Genomic DNA, 11729 nt, shown 5'->3' with positions numbered 1-11729 from the left:
TACACCCCACGCCTAACAGGCATGAACGTAGACTAGCTGAACCCAGAACACGGGACTGGATGGCAGTGTTATGAAAAAGAGGCTCTTCAAAAAGCCACATCCCTGGTGGCGTGCAGGCCTTACGGGACTTGACAAAGACTCTCCAAGCCTGCATAACAGACTCATAAAATGGAGTCAGGCCAGTCAAATCACCCCCCCCCCCAGCTTTAAGAGGAAAAGATGCCTGTCTAAGCCCAAAAAACCCTCTCTCCTCATCAATGTGTAGGCTGTTTCAACCCAGCTCGAACAGTCTCTGTATAACAATCTCTGGGCTGCTTGGAGCCGGAAAGCTGTGATCCTAGAGGAAATGTCCACCAGGCCTTGCCCACCCTCGTGCAGTGGCAGGTACAGGGCTGCAGCTTTGATCCAGTGTTATCCAGACCAGAAGAAATTGACAAGGGTCCTCTGAAGCTCTTGTATCAGACCCTTTGGTGGCTGTAAAATCATTAGTCTGTGCCACAGGGTAGAAGCAGCAAGATTATTAGCTACCAGGACCCGTCCCCTATAAAACAGCTGGGGCAACACCCATTTCCACCTTGACAGTCTAGCACACACTTTCTCCGCTACACCCTCCCAGTTCTTTTTCTGAAAGACATCGGAGCCTAGAAAAAAACCCAGTCTTCATCCTATCTCTGCCCCACTGAAGCCCCCCTGGTAACCTTGGAGTGGACCCCATCTGAAGCTGACCTGCCCACAGCGCTTCACTCTTTCCCCAATTGACTCTAGCTGAGGAGGCCCCCTCATACACCTTGAGAGACCCTTAAACTGTCAAATGGATAGCACAGCAAAAATTGGACATCCAGAGCGCATCAAACATGATTTTGAGCTTGTTTATCGAAAACATGTTTTTTTCTGCATTTCAATGTTGCAATTTGCTGAAAACTGTCCACAATGTTTATTTCATCTCAAATACAAAAATTGGACATCCAGAGGGCATCAAAAACATGATTTAGAGCTTGTTTATGTAAAAAAAAGTTAGTCCATAATGTTCATTTTATCTCAAATATATAGCACAGCAAAAATTGGACATCCAGAGCGCATCAAACATGATTTAGAGCTTGTTTATAGGAAAAAAAGAAGAGATCAACTTCCGACGAGCTTCTCCTTCACGTCTCTATGGATTAAAATCACAATGTTGCGACTTGATGAAAACTGTCCACAATGTTTATTTCATGTCAAATGGATAGCACAGCAAAAATTGGACATCCAGAGCGCATCAAACATGATTTTGAGCTTTTTTATGGAAAACTTTTTTTTCTGCATTTCAATGTTGCAATTTGCTGAAAACTGTCCACAATGTTCATTTCATCTCAAATACAAAAATCGGACATCCAGAGGGCATCAAAAACATTACTTAGAGCTTGTTTATGGGAAAAAAAAGAAGAGATCAACATCCGACGACCTTATCGTTTACGTCTCTATGGACTAAAATCACATTGCTGCAACTTGATGAAAACTGTCCACAATGTTCATTTCATTTCAAGTGGACAGCACAGCAAAAATTCGACATCCAGAGTGCATCAAACATGATTTAGAGCTTGTTTATGGGGAAAAAAGAAGAGATCAACATCCGACGAGCTTCTCCTTCACGTCTCTATGGATTAAAATGACTGTCCACAATGTTCATTTCATCTCAAATGGACATCACAGCAAAAATTGGACATCCATAGCGCATCAAACATGATTTAGATCTTGTTTATGGAAAAAAAGAAGAGATCAACATCCGTCGAGCTTCTCCTTCACGTCTCTATGGATTAAAATGACATTGTTGCAACTTGATGAAAACTGCCCACAATGTTCATTTAATCTCAAATACTAAAATCGGACATCCAGAGTGCATCAAAAACATGATTTAGAGCTTGTTAATGTAAAGAAAGTTTGTCCACAATGTTCATTTCATCTCAAATAGATAGCACAGGAAAAATTGGACATCCAGAGCACTTCAAACATGATTTAGAGTTTGTTTATGGGAAAAAAAGAAGAGATCAACTTCCGATGAGCTTCTCCTTTACGTCTCTATGGATTAAAATCACAATGTTGCAACTTGATGAAAACTGTCCACAATGTTTATTTCATCTCAAATACTAAAATCGGACATCCAGAGCGCATCAAACATGATTTTGAGCTTGTTTATGGGGAAAAAAAACAAGAGATCAACATCCGACGAGCTTCTCCTTCACGTCTCTATAGATTACAATCACAATGTTGCGACTTGAAAACTGTCCACAATGTTTATTTCATCTCAAATACTAAAATCGGACATCCAGAACGCATCAAACATGATTTAGAGCTTGTTTATAGGAAAAAAAGAGATCAACATCCAACGAGTTTCTCCCTCACGTCTCTATGGATTCAAATCACAATGTTGCGACTTGATGAAAACTGTCCACAATGTTCATTTCATGACAAATGGATAGCACAGCAAAATTGGACATCTAGAGCGCATCAAACATGATTTTGAGCTTGTTTATGGAAAACATGTTTTTTTTCTGCATTTCAATGTTGCAATTTGCTGAAAACTGTCCACAATGTTCATTTCATCTCAAATACAAAAATCGGACATCCAGAGTGCATCAAAAACATGATTTAGAGCTTGTTATTGTAAAAAAAACAAGAGATCAACATCCGACGAGCTTCTCCTTCACGTCTCTATAGATTAAAATCACAATGTTGCGACTTGATGAAAACTGTCCACAATGTTAATTTCATGTCAAATGGATAGCACAGCAAAAATTGGACATCCAGAGCGCATCAAACATGATTTTGAGCTTGTTTATGGAAAACTTTTTTTCTGCATTTCAATGTTGCAATTTGCTGAAAACTGTCCACAATGTTCATTTCATCTCAAATACAAAGAAAAATTGGACATCCAGAAGTGCATCAAACATGATTTAGAGCTTGTTTATGGTAAAAAAAAGAAGAGATCAACATCCGACGAGCTTCTCCTTCACGTCTCTATGGACTAAAATCACATTGTTGCAACTTGATGAAAACTGTCCACAATGTTCATTTCATCTCAAGTGGTCAGCACAGCAAAAATTCGACATCCAGAGTGCATCAAACATGATTTAGAGCTTGTTTATGGGGAAAAAAGAAGAGATCAACATCCGACGAGCTTCTCCTTCACGTCTCTATGGATTAAAATGACTGTCCACAATGTTCATTTCATCTCAAATGGACATCACAGCAAAAATTGGACATCCAGAGCGCATCAAACATGATTTAGATCTTGTTTATGGAAAAAAAAAGAAGAGATCAACATCCGTCGAGCTTCTCCTTCACGTCTCTATGGATTAAAATGACATTGTTGCAACTTGATGAAAACTGCCCACAATGTTCATTTAATCTCAAATACTAAAATCGGACATCCAGAGTGCATCAAAAACATGATTTAGAGCTTGTTTATAAGAGATCAACATCCGACGAAGTCTCTATGATTCAATCACAATGACTTGAAAACTGTCCACATTTCATCTCAAATAGATAGCACAGGAAAAATTGGACATCCAGAGCACTTCAAACATGATTTAGAGTTTGTTTATGGGAAAAAAGAAGAGATCAACTTCCGATGAGCTTCTCCTTTACGTCTCTATGGATTAAAATCACAATGTTGCAACTTGATGAAAACTGTCCACAATGTTTATTTCATCTCAAATACTAAAATCGGACATCCAGAGCGCATCAAACATGATTTTGAGCTTGTTTATGGGGAAAAAAAACAAGAGATCAACATCCGACGAGCTTCTCCTTCACGTCTCTATAGATTACAATCACAATGTTGCGACTTGAAAACTGTCCACAATGTTTATTTCATCTCAAATACTAAAATCGGACATCCAGAACGCATCAAACATGATTTAGAGCTTGTTTATAGGAAAAAAAGAAGAGATCAACATCCAACGAGTTTCTCCCTCACGTCTCTATGGATTCAAATCACAATGTTGCGACTTGATGAAAACTGTCCACAATGTTCATTTCATGACAAATGGATAGCACAGCAAATATTGGACATCTAGAGCGCATCAAACATGATTTTGAGCTTGTTTATGGAAAACATGTTTTTTTCTGCATTTCAATGTTGCAATTTGCTGAAAACTGTCCACAATGTTCATTTCATCTCAAATACAAAAATCGGACATCCAGAGTGCATCAAAAACATGATTTAGAGCTTGTTATTGTAAAAAAAACAAGAGATCAACATCCGACGAGCTTCTCCTTCACGTCTCTATAGATTAAAATCACAATGTTGCGACTTGATGAAAACTGTCCACAATGTTAATTTCATGTCAAATGGATAGCACAGCAAAAATTGGACATCCAGAGCGCATCAAACATGATTTTGAGCTTGTTTATGGAAAACTTTTTTTTCTGCATTTCAATGTTGCAATTTGCTGAAAACTGTCCACAATGTTCATTTCATCTCAAATACAAAAATCGGACATCCAGAGTGCATCAAACATGATTTAGAGCTTGTTTATGGGGAAAAAAAGAAGAGATCAACATCCGACGAGCTTCTCCTTCACGTCTCTATGGACTAAAATCACATTGTTGCAACTTGATGAAAACTGTCCACAATGTTCATTTCATCTCAAGTGGTCAGCACAGCAAAAATTCGACATCCAGAGTGCATCAAACATGATTTAGAGCTTGTTTATGGGGAAAAAAAGAAGAGATCAACATCCGACGAGCTTCTCCTTCACGTCTCTATGGATTAAAATGACTGTCCACAATGTTCATTTCATCTCAAATGGACATCACAGCAAAAATTGGACATCCAGAGCGCATCAAACATGATTTAGATCTTGTTTATGGAAAAAAAGAAGAGATCAACATCCGTCGAGCTTCTCCTTCACGTCTCTATGGATTAAAATGACATTGTTGCAACTTGATGAAAACTGCCCACAATGTTCATTTAATCTCAAATACTAAAATCGGACATCCAGAGTGCATCAAAAACATGATTTAGAGCTTGTTTATGGGGGAAAAAAAACAAGAGATCAACATCCGACGAGCTTCTCCTTCACGTCTCTATAGATTACAATCACAATGTTGCGACTTGAAAACTGTCCACAATGTTTATTTCATCTCAAATAGATAGCACAGGAAAAATTGGACATCCAGAGCACTTCAAACATGATTTAGAGTTTGTTTATGGGAAAAAAAGAAGAGATCAACTTCCGATGAGCTTCTCCTTTACGTCTCTATGGATTAAAATCACAATGTTGCAACTTGATGAAAACTGTCCACAATGTTCATTTCATCTCAAATACTAAAATCGGACATCAGACATCAAAAACCAGAGTCCACAATGCATCAAACATGATTTCCAGAGCATCAAACATGATTTAGAGCTTGTTTATGGGAAAAAAAGAAGAGATCAACATCCGACGAGCTTCTCCTTCACGTCTCTATGGATTAAAATCACAATGTTGCAACTTGATGAAAACTGTCCACAATGTTTATTTCATCTCAAATACTAAAATCGGACAAACGCATCAAACATGATTTAGAGCTTGTTTATGGAAAAAAAAAATGTTCAACATCCAAAGAGATTTCGCATCATTGGACATCCAGGCATCAAACCAAACATGATTTAGAGCTTGTTTATGGAAAAAAAAGAAGAGATCAACATCCGATGAGCTTCTCCTTCACGTCTCTGACATTGTTGCAACTTGATGAAAACTGTCCACAATGTTCATTTAATCAAAATAGCACAGCAAAATGACATTGCATCAAAAACATGATTTTGAGCTTGTTTATGGAAAAAAGTTTTTTTGTCCACAATGTTGCATTTCTGAAAACTGTCCACAATGTTCATTTCATCTCAAATACAAAAATCGGACATCCAGAGCGCATCAAACATGATTTAGAGTTTGTTTATGGGAAAAAAAGAAGAGATCAACATCCGACGAGCTTCTCCTTCACGTCTCTATAGATTAAAATCACAATGTTGCGACTTGATGAAAACTGTCCACAATGTTAATTTCATGTCAAATGGATAGCACAGCAAAAATTGGACATCCAGAGCGCATCAAACATGATTTTGAGCTTGTTTATGGAAAACTTTTTTTTCTGCATTTCAATGTTGCAATTTGCTGAAAACTGTCCACAATGTTCATTTCATCTCAAATACAAAAATCGGACATCCAGAGTGCATCAAAAACATGATTTTGAGCTTGTTTATGGTGAAAAAAAACAAGAGATCAACATCCGACGAGCTTCTCCTTCACGTCTCTATGGACTAAAATCACATTGTTGCAACTTGATGAAAACTGTCCACAATGTTCATTTCATCTCAAGTGGTCAGCACAGCAAAAATTCGACATCCAGAGTGCATCAAACATGATTTAGAGCTTGTTTATGGGGAAAAAAAGAAGAGATCAACATCCGACGAGCTTCTCCTTCACGTCTCTATGGATTAAAATGACTGTCCACAATGTTCATTTCATCTCAAATGGACATCACAGCAAAAATTGGACATCCAGAGCGCATCAAACATGATTTAGATCTTGTTTATGGAAAAAAAGAAGAGATCAACATCCGTCGAGCTTCTCCTTCACGTCTCTATGGATTAAAATGACATTGTTGCAACTTGATGAAAACTGCCCACAATGTTCATTTAATCTCAAATACTAAAATCGGACATCCAGAGTGCATCAAAAACATGATTTAGAGCTTGTTAATGTAAAGAAAGTTTGTCCACAATGTTCATTTCATCTCAAAAGATAGCACAGAAAAATTGGACATCCAGAGCACTTCAAACATGATTTAGAGTTTGTTTATGGGAAAAAAAGAAGACATCAACTTCCGATGAGCTTCTCCTTCACGTCTCTATGGATTAAAATCACAATGTTGCAACTTGATGAAAACTGTCCACAATGTTCATTTCATCTCAAATACTAAAATCGGACATCAGAGTGCATCAAAAACATGATTTAGAGCTTGTTAATGTAAAGAAAGTTTGTCCACAATGTTCATTTCATCTCAAATAGATAGCACAGGAAAAATTGGACATCCAGAGCACTTCAAACATGATTTAGAGTTTGTTTATGGGAAAAAAAAGAAGAGATCAACTTCCGATGAGCTTCTCCTTTACGTCTCTATGGATTAAAATCACAATGTTGCAACTTGATGAAAACTGTCCACAATGTTTATTTCATCTCAAATGGATAGCACAGCAAAAATTGGACATCCAGAGCGCATCAAGCATGATTTTGAGCTTGTTTATGGAAAACATGTTTTTTTTCTGCATTTCAATGTTGCAATTTGCTGAAAACTGTCCACAATGTTCATTTCATCTCAAATACAAAAATCGGACATCCAGAGTGCATCAAAAACATGATTTTAGAGCTTGTTATTGTAAAAAAAACAAGAGATCAACATCCGACGAGCTTCTCCTTCACGTCTCTATGGACTAAAATCACATTGTTGCAACTTGATGAAAACTGTCCACAATGTTCATTTCATCTCAAGTGGTCAGCACAGCAAAAATTGGACATCCAGAGTGCATCAAACATGATTTAGAGCTTGTTTATGGGGAAAAAAAGAAGAGATCAACATCCGACGAGCTTCTCCTTCACGTCTCTATGGATTAAAATGACTGTCCACAATGTTCATTTCATCTCAAATGGACATCACAGCAAAAATTGGACATCCAGAGCGCATCAAACATGATTTAGATCTTGTTATTGTAAAAAAAACAAGAGATCAACATCCGACGAGCTTCTCCTTCACGTCTCTATGGATTAAAATGACATTGTTGCAACTTGATGAAAACTGCCCACAATGTTCATTTAATCTCAAATACTAAAATCGGACATCCAGAGTGCATCAAAAACATGATTTAGAGCTTGTTAATGTAAAGAAAGTTTGTCCACAATGTTCATTTCATCTCAAATAGATAGCACAGAAAAATTGGACATCCAGAGCACTTCAAACATGATTTAGAGTTTGTTTATGGGAAAAAAAAGAAGAGATCAACATCCGATGAGCTTCTCCTTTACGTCTCTATGGATTAAAATGACAATGTTGCAACTTGATGAAAACTGTCCACAATGTTCATTTCATCTCAAATACTAAAATCGGACATCCAGAGTGCATCAAAAACATGATTTAGAGCTTGTTAATGTAAAGAAAGTTTGTCCACAATGTTCATTTCATCTCAAATAGATAGCACAGAAAAATTGGACATCCAGAGCATCAAACATGATTTAGAGTTTGTTTATGGGAAAAAAAGAAGAGATCAACTTCCGATGAGCTTCTCCTTCACGTCTCTATGGATTAAAATCACAATGTTGCAACTTGATGAAAACTGTCCACAATGTTTATTTCATCTCAAATGGATAGCACAGCAAAAATTGGACATCCAGAGCGCATCAAACATGATTTTGAGCTTGTTTATGGAAAACATGTTTTTTTTCTGCATTTCAATGTTGCAATTTGCTGAAAACTGTCCACAATGTTCATTTCATCTCAAATACAAAAATCGGACATCCAGAGTGCATCAAAAACATGATTTTAGAGCTTGTTATTGGAAAAAAAAACAAGAGATCAACATCCGACGAGCTTCTCCTTCACGTCTCTATGGACTAAAATCACATTGTTGCAACTTGATGAAAACTGTCCACAATGTTAATTTCATGTCAAATGGATAGCACAGCAAAAATTGGACATCCAGAGCGCATCAAACATGATTTTGAGCTTGTTTATGGGGAAAAAAAGAAGAGATCAACATCCGACGAGCTTCTCCTTCACGTCTCTATGGATTAAAATGACTGTCCACAATGTTCATTTCATCTCAAATGGACATCACAGCAAAAATTGGACATCCAGAGCGCATCAAACATGATTTAGATCTTGTTTATGGAAAAAAAGAAGAGATCAACATCCGTCGAGCTTCTCCTTCACGTCTCTATGGATTAAAATGACATTGTTGCAACTTGATGAAAACTGCCCACAATGTTCATTTAATCTCAAATACTAAAATCGGACATCCAGAGTGCATCAAAAACATGATTTAGAGCTTGTTAATGTAAAGAAAGTTTGTCCACAATGTTCATTTCATCTCAAATAGATAGCACAGGAAAAATTGGACATCCAGAGCACTTCAAACATGATTTAGAGTTTGTTTATGGGAAAAAAAGAAGAGATCAACTTCCGATGAGCTTCTCCTTTACGTCTCTATGGATTAAAATCACAATGTTGCAACTTGATGAAAACTGTCCACAATGTTTATTTCATCTCAAATACTAAAATCGGACATCCAGAGTGCATCAAAAACATGATTTAGAGCTTGTTAATGTAAAGAAAGTTTGTCCACAATGTTATTTCATCTCAAAAAAGCAAGGAAAAATTGGACATCCAGAGCACTTCAAACATGATTTAGAGTTTGTTTATGGGAAAAAAAGAAGAGATCAACATCCGATGAGCTTCTCCTTCACGTCTCTATGGATTCAAATCACAATGTTGCAACTTGATGAAAACTGTCCACAATGTTTATTTCATCTCAAATGGATAGCACAGCAAAAATTGGACATCTAGAGCGCATCAAACATGATTTTGAGCTTGTTTATGGAAAACGTTTTTTTCTGCATTTCAATGTTGCAATTTGCTGAAAACTGTCCACAATGTTCATTTCATCTCAAATACAAAAATCGGACATCCAGAGTGCATCAAAAACATGATTTTAGAGCTTGTTATTGTAAAAAAAAACAAGAGATCAACATCCGACGAGCTTCTCCTTCACGTCTCTATGGATTAAAATCACATTGTTGCAACTTGATGAAAACTGTCCACAATGTTCATTTCATCTCAAGTGGTCAGCACAGCAAAAATTCGACATCCAGAGTGCATCAAACATGATTTAGAGCTTGTTTATGGGGAAAAAAAGAAGAGATCAACATCCGACGAGCTTCTCCTTCACGTCTCTATGGATTAAAATGACTGTCCACAATGTTCATTTCATCTCAAATGGACATCACAGCAAAAATTGGACATCCAGAGCGCATCAAACATGATTTAGATCTTGTTTATGGAAAAAAAGAAGAGATCAACATCCGTCGAGCTTCTCCTTCACGTCTCTATGGATTAAAATGACATTGTTGCAACTTGATGAAAACTGCCCACAATGTTCATTTAATCTCAAATACTAAAATCGGACATCCAGAGTGCATCAAAAACATGATTTAGAGCTTGTTAATGTAAAGAAAGTTTGTCCACAATGTTCATTTCATCTCAAATAGATAGCACAGGAAAAATTGGACATCCAGAGCACTTCAAACATGATTTAGAGTTTGTTTATGGGAAAAAAAGAAGAGATCAACATCCGACGAGCTTCTCCTTCACGTCTCTATAGATTAAAATCACAATGTTGCGACTTGATGAAAACTGTCCACAATGTTAATTTCATCTCAAATACTAAAATCGGACATCCAGAGTGCATCAAAAACATGATTTAGAGCTTGTTAATGTAAAGAAAGTTTGTCCACAATGTTCATTTCATCTCAAATAGATAGCACAGGAAAAATTGGACATCCAGAGCATCAAACATGATTTAGAGTTTGTTTATGGGAAAAAAAGAAGAGATCAACATCCGATGAGCTTCTCCTTCACGTCTCTATGGATTAAAATCACAATGTTGCAACTTGATGAAAACTGTCCACAATGTTTATTTCATCTCAAATGGATAGCACAGCAAAAATTGGACATCCAGAGCGCATCAAGCATGATTTTGAGCTTGTTTATGGAAAACATGTTTTTTTTCTGCATTTCAATGTTGCAATTTGCTGAAAACTGTCCACAATGTTCATTTCATCTCAAATACAAAAATCGGACATCCAGAGTGCATCAAAAACATGATTTTAGAGCTTGTTATTGTAAAAAAAACAAGAGATCAACATCCGACGAGCTTCTCCTTCACGTCTCTATGGACTAAAATCACATTGTTGCAACTTGATTAAAACTGTCCACAATGTTCATTTCATCTCAAGTGGTCAGCACAGCAAAAATTCGACATCCAGAGTGCATCAAACATGATTTAGAGCTTGTTTATGGGGAAAAAAAGAAGAGATCAACATCCGACGAGCTTCTCCTTCACGTCTCTATGGATTAAAATGACTGTCCACAATGTTCATTTCATCTCAAATGGACATCACAGCAAAAATTGGACATCCAGAGCGCATCAAACATGATTTAGATCTTGTTTATGGAAAAAAAGAAGAGATCAACATCCGTCGAGCTTCTCCTTCACGTCTCTATGGATTAAAATGACATTGTTGCAACTTGATGAAAACTGCCCACAATGTTCATTTAATCTCAAATACTAAAATCGGACATCCAGAGTGCATCAAAAACATGATTTAGAGCTTGTTAATGTAAAGAAAGTTTGTCCACAATGTTCATTTCATCTCAAATAGATAGCACAGGAAAAATTGGACATCCAGAGCACTTCAAACATGATTTAGAGTTTGTTTATGGGAAAAAAGAAGAGATCAACTTCCGATGAGCTTCTCCTTTACGTCTCTATGGATTAAAATCACAATGTTGCAACTTGATGAAAACTGTCCACAATGTTTATTTCATCTCAAATGGATAGCACAGCAAAAATTGAACATCCAGAGCGCATCAAGCATGATTTTGAGCTTGTTTATGGAAAACATGTTTTTTTTTCTGCATTTCAATGTTGCAATTTG

The sequence above is a fragment of the Oncorhynchus masou genome, chromosome 19 (assembly GCF_036934945.1).
Source record: "Oncorhynchus masou masou isolate Uvic2021 chromosome 19, UVic_Omas_1.1, whole genome shotgun sequence".
Classification (NCBI taxonomy): Eukaryota; Metazoa; Chordata; class Actinopteri; order Salmoniformes; family Salmonidae; genus Oncorhynchus; species Oncorhynchus masou.
Note: the sequence above shows the minus strand (reverse complement) of the source record.